Genomic DNA, 18,215 nt, shown 5'->3' on the forward strand with positions numbered 1-18,215 from the left:
TACAAATGACCTTTCATTTCAATAAGCAATGTCTTAAAAGACATTTTAAACATCAGTTAAACTCATCTACAATTATGCCAATAGAATAGCCATGGCCAAGTTGAAGCACGTGACGGCAGTGCCCCAGCTGCTGCCTGGCCCACAGTGACTGCAAGAGGCTTCTCTATTTCAGAGATGTTAAAGTGTGCATCTTAGAACTGATGAATCAGTGTGTTGAAGGGAAAGGCAAAGTCATAAAATTACTATTTACAGCGTTAGAGGAAGTCTTACATACTTGCATAGTTTGGGCTGAAAATAAGCAGTGATGTATTTCAAGGACCTATAAGAAAATCAGGGAATAGGTCAAAAGAAAATAGCATAGTTTGCCTAAAATACATATACTATGCTTGATGGAGGCTGTTATTCATTAACTTGACATAGAAGAGCATGGCTGGTCTCTTTCCCCTTGGGAGGCAAGGTGATGTGATAACTTAGGGCAGTGGAGTGCTGGTAAATGTTTAGCAACTGGCTATCTGGAAAATATGTGCACATATGTGTTTATTATAAATTTACTGATATAAAGGATGCATAGTGCACAGTTTAAAAGTAATGTTAAATGTATAATACTCTTTGTTGTACATTACCATGTAGCCAATTAATAAGTTGCTTCCCAAATAATGCTTTTGTTGATTATTTTCCCCAACTCTGTATCCATAGTCAACCTGTGGTTGCAATTGATAACCGAGTATGGTCCTGACATGAATGTTGGTTGATATTTTTGTTTACATTAATGAAAAAGAAAAAAGTGAAACAGCAAAGACACATGTTGGAACTTGACTCCTTTGCCAATAAACAACTTTATTGAATCAGAGGACAGTTTTCTAATACTGAAAGAACCTTTCCTCAATGGTTTTGTTATGAAAAATATAACAGCTACAGATACAGCACACCTTTAAGTTTAGTCTACATTATTCACACTTTCCCACCACCTTCTTAAGTCTAGACAATCAACAAAATGATAAATCAATCCCTGACTTGTAATGTGTGCCAAATTGCTGGACTGTAAATACCCCCATCATGGCCAATTACAAGCTATCAATGTGACCTTACTGAATGTGGGGATGGGAAGAGACACACGGGAGCACACCACCATATATATTATTTCCACCCTACAGCTAAACGAGATCTTAATAACTTTAAAAGCATAGATGCTAGTAAAAGGTAGTGTTAATAATTATGAAGTGATGACTTTTGAATATTACCTTGCCTTAAATATAATTTATCTAATTGTAAGTTTGTATCATTTAATTTTTAATAATGGCTGTGTTTAACAAATGCTCACAAAATTCCTGAAATTTTAACGATCAGCTCTTGTAAGTCTGTATGAGTCAACTCTGGCACACTTCTCCTTCGGAGTCAGACAACTTCAGGATTATATTTAACTTTACCGGTTCCTTGTTCTACAACCATGGACAATATCCCTAGCCTCTTCAAACTCAGTTAGTTCTACAATAGGGCTAATAATATCTACAGCATAGAGTTGAGTGAGGACGGAACAAGATCAAGTTTGTGAATTGCTAAATCAACACAAAGTAGGAACATGATATTTATTCTTTTCTCTTTCTCCAGTCTTTCTCCTGTCTGATCCATCCTGTACACTGCTTCTTAAAATTGTCTTCCTGAAACAGAGATCTCGCTCTCATCCCTCTAACTTACACTGGTATTAAGTACAAACTTCAATTTGCTATCAAAGTTCACATCTCACCAATCTCATTTTGTCATTACTTCTCCAGAGATTGTCTGTGCCCCGACTGCAAATCTGCTGACATGTCCCACGTGGTCCTTGTTGATCCCGTCTCTGCACCTTCGCTCCTGGCACTCCTGCCATTGAGATCTTTGTACTGTCTGGGCCATCTTCCTCCTTCCCCATCACAGCACACCTCCATGAGGCTCCCTTTGTCAGCCCTATCTTACAGTGTCTAACCTGTATTGAGTGCTGGGGTAGAGCCAGGAACTGTGCAGAGTGTTTCATATGCATTATCCCATTTAGTTCTTCCAGAGGCATGGCAAGCGCAGATAACCTGCCCATGGTCACACTCCTGGCGAGTGGCTGAGCTGGGTTTGAACTCAGGTGGTGTGACTCCAGCATCTGGGCCCTTAGACATTGTGTCCCACTTAACTACCTGAATAAAGACTAGTTAATAGTTGACCAGAGGAAGAAAGACTGCTCAAGCAAGTAAGTATGACGGTGTGGGGCGTATTTATGAACTGCACAGGACACAGATGGCTGGTGCCAATGAATTAAAATGGCAGGAAGTAAGAATGGAAATGTAGTCTGGGCTTCACTGAGGAGAGATTTTAATGTAATACTATGGAATTTAGACTTTATTTTGAGAACTATAAGTTTTGGGTTTTAGAAAGACAAGTCTCGCAGCATGAAGATGGCTGAAAAAGGAAAAATGGGTGGTAGAAAGCTGAGCTCAGAAGACAGTTGTATCAGTCAGCTATTGCTGCATTAATGCTACATAACAAACCACTCCAAAAGTGTCTCACTCTTAGGTCTGTGGGTTGGCTGCAAGTCTGCTGAGGCAGGCTGGATTTCAGGCTCCAGGCTGCAGGGTGGGTCCAAGTCTGTTCCATTCACCAATGCCTTGGCCCTGGACCAGAGACTGCTTGGGGGCATGTTGTCATGGTGGATCTCAGCCCAAGAGACCAAGCCAAAGGGGGTATAGGCACATGTAAAGCCTCTGCTTGGATTATGGTTGCTAATTTCTATTGAACTAAGCAAGCCACATAGCTCAATCCACAGTCACTGAGGCAGAGAAATATGCCCTACCTACTCCAAGATATTGCGAGGTCGGGAGACGGACTCAAGAATTAACAATACTCCATTTACAAGACTCCTGTCATTGTGGTACTGGCAAGAGATGACTAGGGCAATAACAATGGAAGGAGGGTAGGGTCAAAGTTATTGGGGAGCAAGAGCTCCCAGGACTTAGGGTCCATTAGAAGGGAGGTGAATGAGAAGGATGTTCCTAACTTAGCATATGGATAATAAACGAATACTTACAGAGTGCTCAGGAAGTGCTGGGCACCATTCTAAGGAGTTATGTACTGACTAATGTAGGCTTGTCATTATAACTCTATGAGAGAGGAGATGTCATCTCATTTAACAGATAAGGCAACCAAAGCAATTATGTAAGTTGCCCAAGATTATAAGGCATGGTGAGAATTCAGTTTGGATCCCTGACATCTGGCTCCACAGTCCACGTAGCCAACCACTGTGAATGCCTATCAAACAGTGTACTTGCTACATAGAATTCATAGCAGTGCCATCAGTGGGGTTCCAGATGCTGACCATGAGGCATGCTCTTATAGATGCAGTTCCACCAAATTAATAAATAAATTATTTGCAAAGCTACAATACAAAGTAGGATAAGCCAAAAGTAAGAAAAACCAAAAGTAGGATAACTCCAAAGTCCACAGGCTAACACACAAGGCATGTTGTCACAGGAGACTGCCCTGGTTGCAGTGAAAAGGAAGACTAGAGTGAGTGACACCTTCCACATCACCAGTATTTCTGCAGGATTTGCCAGTGTAGGAGGAGATTAGGAGTAATCTCAGATATAAAATCTTTAGACTGGAGTCTGCTGGTATCACAGAAAGCTAAGGGATTAAATTCTGTTTCTGCTGAAGGCAACAGTAAATTTAGAGGAAGCAGTAATGTCTGGAATGAGGGATAGGAGATTAAGGAAATTATTATTGGGTCAAAAAGTAGAAAGAAGTAAAGTACTTCTGTTGGATTTTCATCAGGAAACCCTAGATGACCCCTAAAATAGTGGTGAGGATGGGCAAAGAAACAGAGTCACAGGCTCTCAGAGTGGGAAAGACCCTAGTTTCACTCCACACTTCAAACATCTGTGTACACCGTGCATTCTTACCCTGGGATTCAAAGATGTTTTGCAATTGAATGTAGAGCTGTGCATTAGTGTATATGCATGTGTGTACATGGATCTGGGAATTTAGCTGGCAAGAAAAAAAGATTCATAGCTTTCATCAGATTTTCAAAGGGCTTCTTGATCCTAAAAATGTCCAGAACAGCCGCTCTTGCCCTTTCTCCTTGGACACTTGGCTCCTTTCCTTGTGTTGGGCTTGGGGTGGGATGGTGAGAGGGGATGGACTGTTGTGTTGTTGGTCAGCTCTGTTGGAACCTCCTTCCTCACACTGAGCTGGCATCTGTCTCCTCGGAAACTACCACCCTGGTCTTGGTTTTGCCCTCTGGAGCAACACTGGGTAAGGCTAATCCCTCTTTCATCTTTCTAAAAGGAAGCTCATTTCTCAGTGTATTGAATTTATTTCCTGATATGAACTTAGTTGTTAAAGGAAATCCTTGACATTTTTGATGCCTTCAAAGTTTCTCATGGAGTCAGCAAGTATTCTCACATTTTGAAAACTTTGTAAGTTTAACTACCTGGAGCTTAAAAGTAACGGATTCTATTACCTGAACCCCATGTAATCCCATGAGGCTGGATTTTGTTAAAATACTGAATAGAGGATATAGAGTTTTGTCCTCTCTCAGTGTTTGGCAAATAATGTCTAATGATAGTTCCAAAGGGTCTGATTTTCCAGACAAGCAGCTTTAATAAGAAGGACATACATTCTTATTGTAACAACGATAGGGCTTCAGAAAATGCAAAATGAAAACTATTTAGAAAGGGAAGTCCATTATGAAGAGTTTTTCTATGACTCAGAATTGGATTTTAAAAAAATCTGTGACCTCAAACTTGTCTTTCTAATTTCTTTACACACTGGCTTCCTTATCAGTTATACTACATAAAGCCTTTAGTAATTCTCTTTTAACTATTTTGTGGATTTCTCTACCTGTCCTTTTTTACAATCACCTTGATTTAGTTACCATATTAGAAATCAGCATTCCATCTCTTTATCTGGTATGAGGCCCATTCCAATTGAAACCAACTTCTAGCTCAGCTGTCTGGAGCACCCAAAGCAAGTAATCACTAAATGTTCATGTAAGATGAGAAGAAACAAGTGCTCATTCATTCAGTGACTATATATTGAAAATGTGCTGAGTACAATGCACACAAAACCCAAGTAGTAAAGGAACTATCAGTTTAATTTAGTACCCAAGTTAAGGCAAATACTTAAATTTATGTAGTAGCCAAATAATAAAATGAAGAGCTGCAGGTAAGAAGTCAACATTGTAGATGAAATGGAATCATAAATATATTTCAATTAAAAATAAGACAGAAGAAGAGAGGAGGAGAAACAAAGAACATAAGGAACAAATAGGAAACAAATAGAACAGTGTTAGATTTAATCCCAACTATATTATTAATCACATGAACTGTAAATGGTCTATACACCCCAACTGAAAAACAGGGATTGTTAGATGGGGGGTGGGGGAGGAACAAGACCCTACTATATGTTGCCTAAAAGAAACCCAGGTTAAATATAAAAATATAAACAGGTTAAAATTAAAAGAATGTAAAAAGAAATACCATGCCAGTATTATGTTAGACAAAGTAAATTTCATAGAAAAAAGAATATTACCAGAGATAAAGAAGGTCATTCCACAATAGTAAAAAAGTCAATTCACCAAGAGGACATAACAATCCCAAACATTAAAGTACTTAATAACAGAACCTCAAAATATATGAAGCTAACATTGATAGAATTGCAAGAAGAAACAGACTAATCTACAATTATAGTCAGAGACTTTAACATCCCTCTCTCAATAAATGATAGATGAGTAGAAAGAAAATCAGTAAAGATACAGAATATTTGAACATCATCATCAAACGACTCAATCTAACTGGCACTTATAGAAAATTATAGACCAATACACCTCATGAACATAGATGCAGTGATTCTTAACAAAATGTTAGTAATCAAATCCAACAGTATATAAAAAGGATCATATGCCATGATCAACACATTATCCTAGGTTGGTTTAACATTTGAAAATCAATAGATGTAATTTACCATATTAACAGACTAAAAAAGAAAACACATGCAGAAAAAGGATTGACAAAATTCAACATCCATTCTTTATAAAAATTCTCAGGAAAGAATGAATAGAAGACACCTTCCTCAACATGATAAAGAGTATCTAGAAAAAAACTACAGTTAAAATTATACTTAATGATGAAAGATTGAATGTCTTCCCCCAATGATGAGGAACAAAGCAAAGATGTTCGCTCTTACCATTTCTGTTCAACATTTTACTAGGGGTCCTAGCCAGTGCAATACAGTAAGAAAAAGGAATAAAAGGCATTCAGATTGGAAAGGAAGAAATAAAACTTTATTTGCAGATGACATGATAGTCTCTGTAGAAAATCTGGTGGAATCTACAAAAAAATTTACAAGAGTTAATAATTTAGCAAAGTTGCAGCACATAAAATCAGTATACAAACACTAGCTGTACTTCTATATACTACCAGAGCAATCAGGAATTGAAATATAAAAATAGTATTCAATAACATAAAAAATATGAAATATTTAGGAATAAATCCCAGAAAGGTGAGCAAGACCTGTATCCTGAAAACTAAAATATAGTCAAGAAATTAAAAAGAACTTAAATAAATTGGGTGATATACTGTGTGGTGTTGTTAGCATGTCTGTTCTCCCCAAATTGACTTATAGATTAGTGCAATCTTGATCAAAATCCCAGGGGGCTTTTTTGCAGAATTTGAGAAGCTGATTCTAAAATTCATATGTAAATGTAAAGGGTCTAAAACAGCAAAATCAGTATTAAAAGAAGAAAAGCAAAATTGTAGCGATTACTCTGCCTGACTTCAAGATTTATTATAAAGCTAGACCAATCATGACAGGCAATAAATAGGTCAGTGAAACAAAATAGTCCTGAAACAGACCCTTAACATACCTGATTAATTTATTTTTAACAAAGGCACAAAAGGTATCAGTGCAGGAACAACTAGATATCCATGCTAAAGAAAAAAAGAACTTAGATATGACTCCAAAAGCATGATCCATAGAAAAAGAGAAAATAACGAATCAGACTTCATAACAATAAGAAATTTCTGCTCTTTGAAAGACATTGTTAAGAGAATAAAGAGGATGCCCAGACTGGGAGCCAATATTTACAAATTACGTATCTGATAAAAGATTTGTATGCAGAATATACAAATACCTCTCAAAACTCAGTAATAAGAACACAACCCAACTTAAAGAATAAAAGACTTGAGCAGACACTTCACCTAAGAGGATTTACTGATGACAAATAAGCCGATGAAAAGATGCTCAATATCGTTAGTTATTAGGGAATGCCAATCAAAACCACAATAAGATAACACTACTTATCTGTTAGAATGGCTAAAATGAAAAAGACTGACCATACCTAATGTTGTTAAGGATGTGCAACAACTGAAACTCTCATACACTGATAATAGGAATGTAAAATGGTACAACCACTCCGGAAAGCAGTTTGGCCCTTAATATGTTAAATATGCACCTATAGGAGGACTCATTCCATTCGTAGATACTTATACCCAAGAGAAAGGAAAGCATATGTCCATACAAAATCTTGCACACATATACTCATAATCGCTTCATTTGAAATAGGCCCAAACTGGAAATACCATAAATGTCATCAAGAGGTAAGTGGATAAACAAATTGTGGTATATCTCTATAATAAATACTTGGCAATAAAAATAGATGAACTATTGATAAATAACTGAATAATCAACAACAGAATAATGTCAAAATAATTATGCTGAGAGGAAGAAGCCATACCCCCCCCGAAAAAAAACCATACTGTATGGTTCCATTTATTTAAAATTCTGCAAAATGCAAACTAATGTACAGTAATAGAAAGAAGATTAGTGGTTGCCAGGAGAGGGAGTGAGTGTGGGAGAGTGATGCATGGAAAAGGATTACAAAGAGGCGCAGGGAAGCTTTCAGAGGTGATGGGTGTGTTCTTTACCTTGACGGTGGTAATCGGTTCATGCAGGAATACATACGTCAAAACTGTTTACTCTAAGCATGCGTAGTTTATCTTCCGTCAAATGTACCTCAGTAAAGCTATTTAAAAATACATGTAGTGGGCCCACTACGTGATAGGTATACTGTGTGCCAGATTGTGTTGTAAATGTGTGAATTGCATTCTCTTTAATCCTCACAACAAACCTATCAGGCTGGTACTATGTTTATTCCCTTTACAGATAAGAACACCAAGGTTTAGACAGGTTGTTCACATTCAAGGCTACCCAGTTTGTAAATGGCAGCCTCACCATACCTTTTCACTCTTAACCATGAACTTGGGATAGAGAGAAATATGTGGAAGAGAAGAAGCACAATAAAGTGCTAAGAAATCTCACATTTATTATCTAGATCCTTTTAAGAAAGGGTAGAGTAAGCAGTTCAAATGCTCGTGCCTAACTTTACAGACGCACAAACTGAGGTTCAAAAAACTAAAGTGAACTTTACAGTGTCAGCCCTGGGAGCTGTCGGGGGAGCAGTGTCTCCCTACTCCTCATTACCAGGGCCCTGTCCGCCGAATCATAGGCTCCAACTGCTGTTGATAGACTTCTCCGGGTTTCTTTCAGTGGGCTAAATTCATGTAAATTGAGTTCATCGTGTTTATGGATGTCTGAAACTCCAGCAAATGAGCATTGCAATACACTGGGCATTTCCTTCTGAGACTGCGGTGCAAGAGAAAGGTAAGGCTTGGCATTTACAAGGGTCACGGGGCACTCGAGTCTACACAGCGGCTTTCAGGCTTCACTGGCCAGATGCCGGCGGGCGGCCAGCCGGCATCCCGCGGCCGCGTCTCATCGCTCGGCCCGGGTGCCCCTCCCGCGCGGCTCCGCGGGGGCGTCGGGGAGGCGGGCCCCGGGACGCTCGCGAGGCGCTCCAGCGCGGCGCCCCCTGCCGGCGCCCTGCTCCCTCGCCCCGGATCCGGTCCGGGCGGCGCGGGGACCGGCCTGAGAACCTGCGAGCGGGCGAGCGGGCGGGCGGGCGGCGCGCTGCGGGCGAACGGGCGCGCCCTGCAGGGGTAGGTGGGCCGCGGGCCGAGGGCGGGCGGAGGCTGGGCGCGGGTGGGGGGCGCGCGCCGGGGGTCGGCGCGGGGGCAGGGCGGGCGGGGGGCCCGGCGGCGGGAACACGCGCGTGGTGGCGCGCGGCGGGCGCGAGTCATCAATTATGCAAGGACTCGAGCGGCGCGGGGGGCGGGCGCGGGGAGCGCTCCAAGATGGCGCCCTCCGCAGTCCCGCCCGCTGCAGCCTCGGCGCCTCTGCAGTCCGGCCGCGCCTCCCGGGCCCCGCGCTAGGGCCGCCGCTGCCTCCCTCGCCGCCGCTGCCGTAAGTCGCCCCAGAGCCCCCGCCCCGGTGCCGCTTCTCGCCCGCCGGCATCCCCTTCTCGCGTCGGGACCCTGGAGCTGGTCTCGCCCGTCTCCAGCCAGGGGCTTTGCCGCAGAGTGCGCGGCGGGCCTCGAGGGACCGTGGGGCTGGGTTTCTGCCCTCCCTACTTTGGACAGGTGCTTGGAAGTCTTGCTTCCTTCTGCCGTGTTTACCGGGGGCCCCTGAGGAGAACTGAGGACCACCGGCCCCCACACCCCCATACACCCTTCCTGGTCTCTTGGCTGCAGTGGGGACACTCACCTGCCCTCGGCGCCCCTTCCGTGGTGCAGCCACCCTCCTCCCCCATCTCCCAGGGCCGGGGCAGCCGGAGGCCCTCACCGGGTTGCCCTGGGAAGGGCAGTGCTGTCGGGATCTATCGACAGTAGCAGCCCCTTCGGTCTGCCCCCTCCCCCATATCTTACTGCATGCACCCTTCTCCCCCATCCGGTTCCAGATTGTCACCAACTGCATAAGCCAGGTGCTCCTGGGTTTTCAGGGCAGCCAGGACGCTCTCTGCCCTTTACTCCGATACGTCTGTCGCCCTCCCGACAGGGTGCTCTGGGGCTGTGTTGGGAGCCCCCGGAACCTACCTCGGCCGGGTAGGATTTCCACATTAGGGAGAACATCACTTTCAGAATATCCCCTTCCCCCACCCCAACCCTTACGCCACCCGATGCGGAGCTGTACCTCTCTCCTCTCGCCCTTCCCTCCCCCACCTTACCGCCGGCACAGCGCTCTGGGCTTCTTGTTAGCACGGGGCTTACAAGATTGCTCTGCCCGCAGGCTCGGACCCCTCCTCTCTAGTTCTCTCTCGGTACTTGAGGGACCGCAGAACCTCTGCATTTTCCCTGAGAACTCGGCTCCATCCCTTGCGTGCCAAGAGCAACCACCAGTGGAGACTTGCAGTTAACTTTCCGGGGGTTGGCCAGGGCTTTCAGACCCTTGCAGGGCCCTCGGCCTCGAGGTGGGGTGGAGTGGGAATCATTTTTCGGACTGATTCTTCACACCACGCATTCCTTGCAACTACACCACCCTGTGCCCTCTTCCTCACTTACACTGCAGTTTCTGAAACATGGAATACATTTTATATCCAGAGATTCCAAGATTCGCCATCAGTATTTATAATAAAAGGATGTCATCTGTTTGGGGGTGGGTAGAAGAAACTTTGCATTGTATCTGGCGAATTCATGGGGAGGGAGAAATAATTAGTATGGAGCAAGCTCTACCACACAGGGAAAACTGCTTTTAATGCACAGTGGGCACCAGAGAAGCAGGGATGGAAGCAGGAAGTATGGATGAGGGCTTTGGGGGCAAAGGGGAAGAATGCTTTTCATAACTGTCTTCTCGAGTTGGAACCTGGAGAGCCTTTAGAGAGGCAGCGGTGTGCTACGGCTAGGGGATGTTTTAGCTTTCCAAGGGAGATTTCGGGTGCGGTAGGTTTTCACTGTTTCACAATCTCTCTGTACTAATCTTTTCTCCACGTGCATTAGAACATATAGCGGGTGGGGGGACTTTTCTTCCCTTAAAAATTTTTTTTTTGATGTGTAATGCAAATGGCTGGATAACAATACTACCCAGTACCATCCTGGTAGGAATCTCAGGGGAATTGGACTTAAAACGCTGAAAGCTTTGTAGCACATTGCCTGTAACCTGGTTCTTGAAATACTGCAGTGTTTTTTTCTTTGGAAGCATGACCCACAAGGCCTTCAATTCTCCCTGAAAGAGATTTTGATTGCTTGGAATAGGGGATTGTAGTGATGGTTTTGTATTCAGCCAGCATTCTCTGTCCTAGAAATTAAGGCTCTCTGGGGAGAGGGCTCCAAACATGTTTCATGTTCTCTGAACATCTGACTCAGGGTATGTGTAAATGTGTTTCTTAACAGGGCTGATGGTGGGTATTGTGAAGCAATTCTTGATAGTGCAGGCCAGTTATTAATTTCTTGGGTTCCGTTTAAGAGGCTTTGGTTTTCATTTGGATTTTATCAACTTTCATCAAAATATTTGAAGGATTTTACTTTAAGTTATAAAGGATTATGAAGTGGAATATAGCATCCTTAACAACAAACAGCCATACAGGTGCTTCTTCCATTCTTTGTAGGAGTTTTAAGAAAATTTTCTGACTGCCCAGCTTAGATTGCCTGTGTTTAAACTTGTGCCAGGGTTTCTTGCTGTGGTGCTGAAAGGACAGTTCCCTGACCAGCCCTGTAGTGAAGTGCACACACGCTGGACATGATTTGGGTTTTTCTTTGCTTTTATTATCAGCAGGCTTTCCTTCTGGATGTGTGTGTACATGTGCAGCTGGGTGTATATTTGAGGTTGCAGGCCTAGTTATCATATTTTATTTCTCCCACATAACTTTTCATTTTGGCTGTCCTTCATGGAGACAGTGTTTTTACAGGCTGCAACAGATCCATATGTAAGTCATACATACAGTGACATTTTGCTGACTGCATTATTTCAGCACATTTTGGTAATTTCAAATAGCAAGAATCTGTTAATATTATGGGAATTTGATCTCCACAAGAAGTAATCAGATAGTTTGCTAGGTTAAGCTGGAACAGAAGGGCATCTTTGCTGGGCTGATTTGAATAGTGAGCTGGGAAAAGGGCTTGACACCACAGAGACCAGTATGGAATCTATTGTATCACTAAAGCAGACTTGTTAAAAAAATCAATTCTAAAATCCTAGAATAGGAAGGGGGTCCATCCAGCACAGGAATCCCCTTATAGGAGATCTCTGCTTGAACACTTCCATTGGTAGGGAACTTACTACCACATAAAGTAGATCATCCCACTTGGGTTTCATGTGATTCGAATACTTACATGTTATTGAAAAGGTAGCATACATAAAATTGAAAGACATAAATTGGGGCCATATCGGGGGCAAATGTCATTCTTGTGCTTGTTACCAAGAAAAGATCGACAATCAGTGTTCTGTAGAGATTGTACAAGAAACCTGTACAAAGATAGAAACATACCCATCTAAAACAAGAAAGGCATTCCATGAATGGAAAGAGAAATAATTATCTTCAGTGTGCTGATGTTACATAACAAGTTGTTCTGGAGGCACATGCATAAATTAATGAATACTTAATTCCCATCGATTATTATCTGAGACAATAAATGCACACTGTACAGAAAATATTAAAAGTATAGTTTATTTAGAGTGAGATCACTTTCCTTAATATAAAAATAGCACATACTTATTGCAGAAAAATTTTAATATATCTAAAAAACAAGAAGAAAGCCATCTTTAATCTTACCATCTTAAGTAGCACAATTGTGTTTTATTTTCAGTCTTTTTTTTTTTGCTCTGCAGAGGGTATGAAACACTTGCAAAAGTTATTCAGAATAACAGTATTTTTAAACTGAGCCTTTAAAACTCTTAAGTTCATAGTCCACTAGTTAGTCACTTAGGGGTTCAAATACTAGATTGTTATATTTCAATTTACCTTTTTTTCTGAATAATTTTTTAAATTTCCAAAAAATTAATGTGAAGAATTCATTCTTAGAACTGGATTCCTGTGGAGTCTCTTGATTTCAATATAGCAAGTTAATTAGACGAATAAAGAAACCTTTTCTTAATCTATGAATCAATAAATATTCTCCTTCTGCACCTACTATGTGTGAGGCATTGTGCTACATACTAACACTCTTTAAATGGTAAGAACCAGCTTAGAAAATGATATGCCAAAAAACTATGGCTGTTAAGGTGTTTAAAGGAAGGAAATAGGTGATTCACCCTCCAGGTATATTAATTGCTGAAATGTTGTATGGCAGACTGTTAGGTCTATCTAGCCCAGTGGTTCAGCCTAAAAGACAATAGTTTGTGTAGAAACAGGAAATAAATGCAGGAAAAGAAAAGACAAAGAAAATGTCTTCTGGGAAATATTGTCTGTTTGTGAAGCTATAGAGACGCAAACAACCAGGACAAGTACTTAAGGGCTATGTTAGGAATTATGGTGAAATGAAGACCCAGCAAGGTTGCCGTAGTTGAGAAGAAAAAATCCTAAGCAGTATGGGCTTTGGAGTTAGGCAAAACTAAAAGTTCAAGTCTTGACTCTGCTACTTACTAGCTTTGTGACCTTGGGCAGGTTATTTAATCTATCTGAGCTTCAGTGTTCTCACCTATAAAAACAGGAATAATAATCTCTACACTGCAGGGTGTTTGTGGGGATTAAATGAAATCTCTGTTTTCTTATGGTTTCTGACACATAGAGCTCAATATATATGAGCTCCTTTCCCTCTAGCGATTTAGCAGCTTAGTGTGTATTTATATGTGTATTTGATATAGTATATATGTAGTGTATTAAATTTCAGTAGTCTGAAAAGCAGACGGTTGCTTTGCCTTCAGTCTGGCACAGAGGATAGAATCTGCAGGTACCCTGACTTGCATGGGTATTGCTAGACTCAAAGGAGGAACCTTTTGCTGTACAGTTGCAGTGCTAATCTCCACCCACCACCACAGTTCAAATGCGGTTACCAAAGTAACTCTTTCCTCGTTCATTCCCAAACTTCTAGAATAGGACTCTTTACCAAAAAGGAATGCTCTAGTACTCACCAACTGGCAGGTAACTGGGCTGTTTTTAGCTGTAGCCTGGGATCTGAAGGTAGAATGGGCCCAAAGGCTGAGGCTCCCCTTTATTCTTACTTGAGCTGAATATTTTAATTGTGTTAAGTGGTTATACAAGTTTGGAGTTGCTTTTGTTTTCACGATTCTAGGTTTTCCCATTATATAGTCTTTGCACTGCTTTATTGAATGAGCCTCATACATTTAGGTCTCACAGCTGACCATCTACCTTTGGCAATTATTACTCTATGCTTGTCTGTTTATAAAAAATTGAAAGATCCTTCTATTAGTTGATTGAGTTAGGTAAGGCAAATATTATTCTGCCTATTTATAGCTGAGGAAACAGAGCTTAGGTTAGTTGTCTAGGGCTCCAGGGCCATGAAGTGATGGAGTAGAGATGGGTACCCAGGTTGGTTGGCCCATGCTTAAAGATTTTTTTCCATTAAATGGTGTTATATTATGATGTTCGTATAATACGTAATGTGAACAATTTTGGTTTGAAGAAATTATCATTCTAGGTAGCTAAACATATCTCAGTGAGTGGGCATAATGAAAGATTCTGGGATAGGCAGAAGGAGGGCAGGAGCACCTCTGAAGGAGAGCATTTTGAGAGCAGGACAGATGAGGGAAAATGAACAGAAGATTTATCAATAAATAGAATCTGAATGTGGATGAAAATAGGAGACATCAAATACACTTGTTTTGTTTCAGTAGCTATCCTACCTACTTATTAAAAGGTCATCATGTCTTGGTGTCTTCTTGTCTTTCTTCATTTCTCTTGCACATAAATACACACATTTGGATACTCATAAATGCTCCCACATTGACAATGTAAGTTATAACCAGGACTGCAGGGGAATTATGGCCACTATCACCTGACTTTTTCTTATGCAAGGCTGAAATTGTTATAGGACTCAGAGAAGAGTAAATTACTGGGGATTGATGCTGAGAGGGGTATTTGAGTTGGAATGGAAGTAGTGGGAGGCTCTTGGGCTAGAAAAGCAAAGGTAAAAGTGGATAATAATTAAGGTTTCTCTTAGGAGATGTGTCATACTGAGGAGAGTAGGGTAAAATAAAAGCTGAGAGCTTGAGGGTCTGAGAGATACTCTTAATTTGGGACTGAAGCTCTTTTGATCCTGCAAGGAGTAATTGGGTCAGGATGACTAAAATATTAACTGGAAAGGTTTGGAGTACTTTTCTATACACTGTTGCTAGTAGGGAGAGGCCTTCTGTATTCATTGGGCCTGTCCCAGGATCTAGAAATGAAAAGCACTGAAATCCCTCAAAAGACATATTAACAAGTTCTTTCAGGTTCAGCTGATTAGTGCAGTCTTTATGCTGTAAAAATCTTTTGAGTCCCTGGGGAGTAAGAGCATTAGAGAAATACAGTGAATGCTTATTTTCAGGGATGAATTATCTAGGCTGTGATTTATATATGTCATTTATTTCCTTCCCTGTTTTACATTTTGAGTATTTAAGTGATGGTTAGTGTTTCCACCAGAGTGAACTTGGGAAGGGAGAAAAAGTAAAAATTAAAATTTACTTAAAATTGTTAGATAATGATCGATAAAGGAAGAGATCACAACTGCTTTATTGATGAACAAGCAATTCATTTTTCATCTATTCTTATTCTCTCCTTATTTTAATAGTATAGACAATTGAGGCTACACAGTTCTAGCCTCTGAAAGCTCGATGTTCATTGGAAGCCAGTGTGAAATTTTACTTCATTTTACTGAGCAACAGTGCTATAAGTAAATAGGACTTAATTTATTACATGGTTATAGGAGGAATTCTTGTTCAATTAAGGTTAATGCAACAGACTTTTGCTTCACATTCCTAGTGTCTTTATCTTAGCAAGAAGCTGAATAAAATGCTTTTAAATGAAAACAAATTGATGCATTATTATTAAATTGCACAGAAAAGTTGAGCAGGTTGCAGATGAGACTGGCAGAGCTTTCTCAGAGGTCAGAATACCCAGAAATCTCATTTGCTACAGATTTCAATTGGATTTCCTAAGATTTTGGTGATGACTAAAGAAGCAAAATGTCTTGTTTCTAGGACAGATGCCTTGAAAAAAAAAAAGGCATTTTTAAAGATTTGTATGGTGATAGGGAAGAAAGTATTGGATGTGTGAGGAATCATCAGAACAGACTTTGAGAAAGTCAAAGAATGACTGCTGTGAAACTGGACAAGGGAATTTGGATCTGAACTTGGGGAACTGCTCATATTTTAAAACAAGGAGCTTGCTCTCCTCTGCAAACTCCTTTGGCTATATCTCTGTACTCTTAAACTGGAGTGATCCTGATCTTCTGGGTAAGGCATGGAACCTTAGGAAGGCTTTTTATTTTTTAAATGTTACTTTGTCCCTAGCTTTGCCAGAACTTTGCTGCAAACTGCTTTCTTTATCTGATGTCTGCATTGGAAAACCTGGAGATACTGTCTTGTGTTATAGCAAGAAATTTAGTAGCATTCTTAATTTTTTTTTTTACTATTTTAAGTCATTTAATATAAGAAATATTTTCTCAAAAGGTACTCTTGAAGGTGTCTCTTCCATTCTGTGTTATAAAATATGTCTTTTATATTTATTTACTTGAATAGCTAACAGAGGCACAGGGTTAAAAAATCAGAATGTTTAAAGTTAAGTCTGCCTTTGCCTCCTGGTCACCTAGTGTGCACACATAAAGGCAACTACTGTTACCAGTTCCTCTTGTATCCTTTTCTGCATTCATATATACCTATATACGTTCTCGCTGCCTGTGCCACACACAGTTATTTCCATGTCTTTTGAGGAAGATTGTTAAAATAGTTTGGGGATTTGAGCTCTTATTTGGGATTATCTAAGATCAGTTAATTCCCCCTTTTCCTTATGATATAGGTAATCCCTCTAAGTTTTATTTTTCTTAGTGATATTTATATTCTGATTTCTTGGCTTAATGTTTAAAGTAAAAAGTTGGGGTCAAGGCAGCCCTTTCCTTGGCTTTCATCTATTCTTATTCTTTTTAACTAGTTAAGGCTAATGTAGTTTAGTCTAACCACATTGCGTTTTAGGGTTGCTCCATTTGAGAATTATATATGAAAGATAAAAGTATAAAGGAAGACCTGGCCTTGAGAACTAGTAGTCTGTTGTTTTCTATGGGGAACTATAAACCACCTATCTTGACCGCCGTCAACAAGTATTTACTGAGTAGCAACTAAGTGTGATAGGTATTAGAAGATATATATAAAAACTTTATATTCTAGGAATTTATTTGGTGAAATGTTAAATAAAGAAATATTAAATAAGAGGTTGTCATAATAGTTCATGATAACAACTGAAATTGTTTAGTTGCCACATACATGGTATAGAAAATAAATAAATTCCTTTTTTTGGACAGAGTACCTTAAGCCGGTATGATCAGAAACAGGTTGATGGAAGAAGTATGATTTGAGCTGGAATTTCCAGAAGGGCTGGTAGAACAGAGTGAGCCAAAGTAAGGAGGTGAGAATGCACAAAAGTATTTTTGGGGAGCAGTGAACATTTCAGTTGGGCTGGGGTAGAACGCCCCCAGTGGCAAATTAGCCTGCAAAGATAGATAGCGTTAGCCAAACATTAAGGATTTTTTGAAGTTATATTTATCCTTAGAGACAGTGGAGAACATAGAAGGTTTTTGAGGAAGTGCAGAGTGCACAGGGTCAGAGCTGTGCTACAATGTTTTAGGAGGACTGGGCAGCAGTGTGTAATATACATGGACTAGAACAAGAAATGGACATCCAGTTAATTGGCTGTTTGAATTGGCCTGTGTGGGGAGAGGAAGCCTAGGACTAGGGTAGTGATGAAAATAGGAAGCAAGGAGAATAAATAAAATTTTGTATATGTGTGTCACATAGATGTGTGTAACTAACATCTTCTAATGTAAGAAATAGTTTATAGGAAGTCTCAATAGGACTTGGTGAATGACTTTAAATGGGGAAAAGGGAGGAGGAGTTAAAAGATTATTTTACTGTTTTAAAGTTCGGAGACAGAGAATTTTAGTAAATCTGGTGAAGTGTTTTCTGTTATACTTGTTGGCAGTCTAGTCCAGAACATCTTGGTTAGCAAGCTATCTTTATTTCTAATTTTTAATTCTTTCTCTGTAGAGGGTTTTTCCTCTTGAGCTTTTAATGTTTTCTTTAAGGAAAACCTAAGTCTTCCAACTTCTGTATTCTCTGAGCTCTCTTAATATTTGTTGAGTCTCTATCCTTTTCTTATTTTGAAGTCTTTCATTCTGTCCATTTATAGACACAACTCCTGGTCTTTTTCCTTAATATTC

The 18,215-nt window shown here is 40.5% G+C and overlaps 1 protein-coding gene across 5 annotated transcripts in view; it reads left to right on the forward strand.

Annotated features, from left to right (window-relative positions):
• The first annotated feature begins 8,874 nt into the window (after positions 1-8,874).
• Positions 8,875-18,215, forward strand: part of SCN8A (sodium voltage-gated channel alpha subunit 8) — a 197,658-nt gene continuing 188,317 nt past the window's right edge. For 4 of the 5 annotated variants that reach the window (XM_057486616.1, XM_057486619.1, XM_057486615.1 and 1 more), the window contains exon 1: positions 9,178-9,318. The gene's annotated coding sequence lies outside the window, so the exon portion shown is untranslated. Of the gene's footprint in view, positions 9,015-9,177; positions 9,319-18,215 lie in introns of those variants that run through there. The other variant, XM_057486617.1, reaches the window with a different exon arrangement.

Source organism: Manis pentadactyla, chromosome 10 (assembly GCF_030020395.1).
Source record: "Manis pentadactyla isolate mManPen7 chromosome 10, mManPen7.hap1, whole genome shotgun sequence".
Classification (NCBI taxonomy): Eukaryota; Metazoa; Chordata; class Mammalia; order Pholidota; family Manidae; genus Manis; species Manis pentadactyla.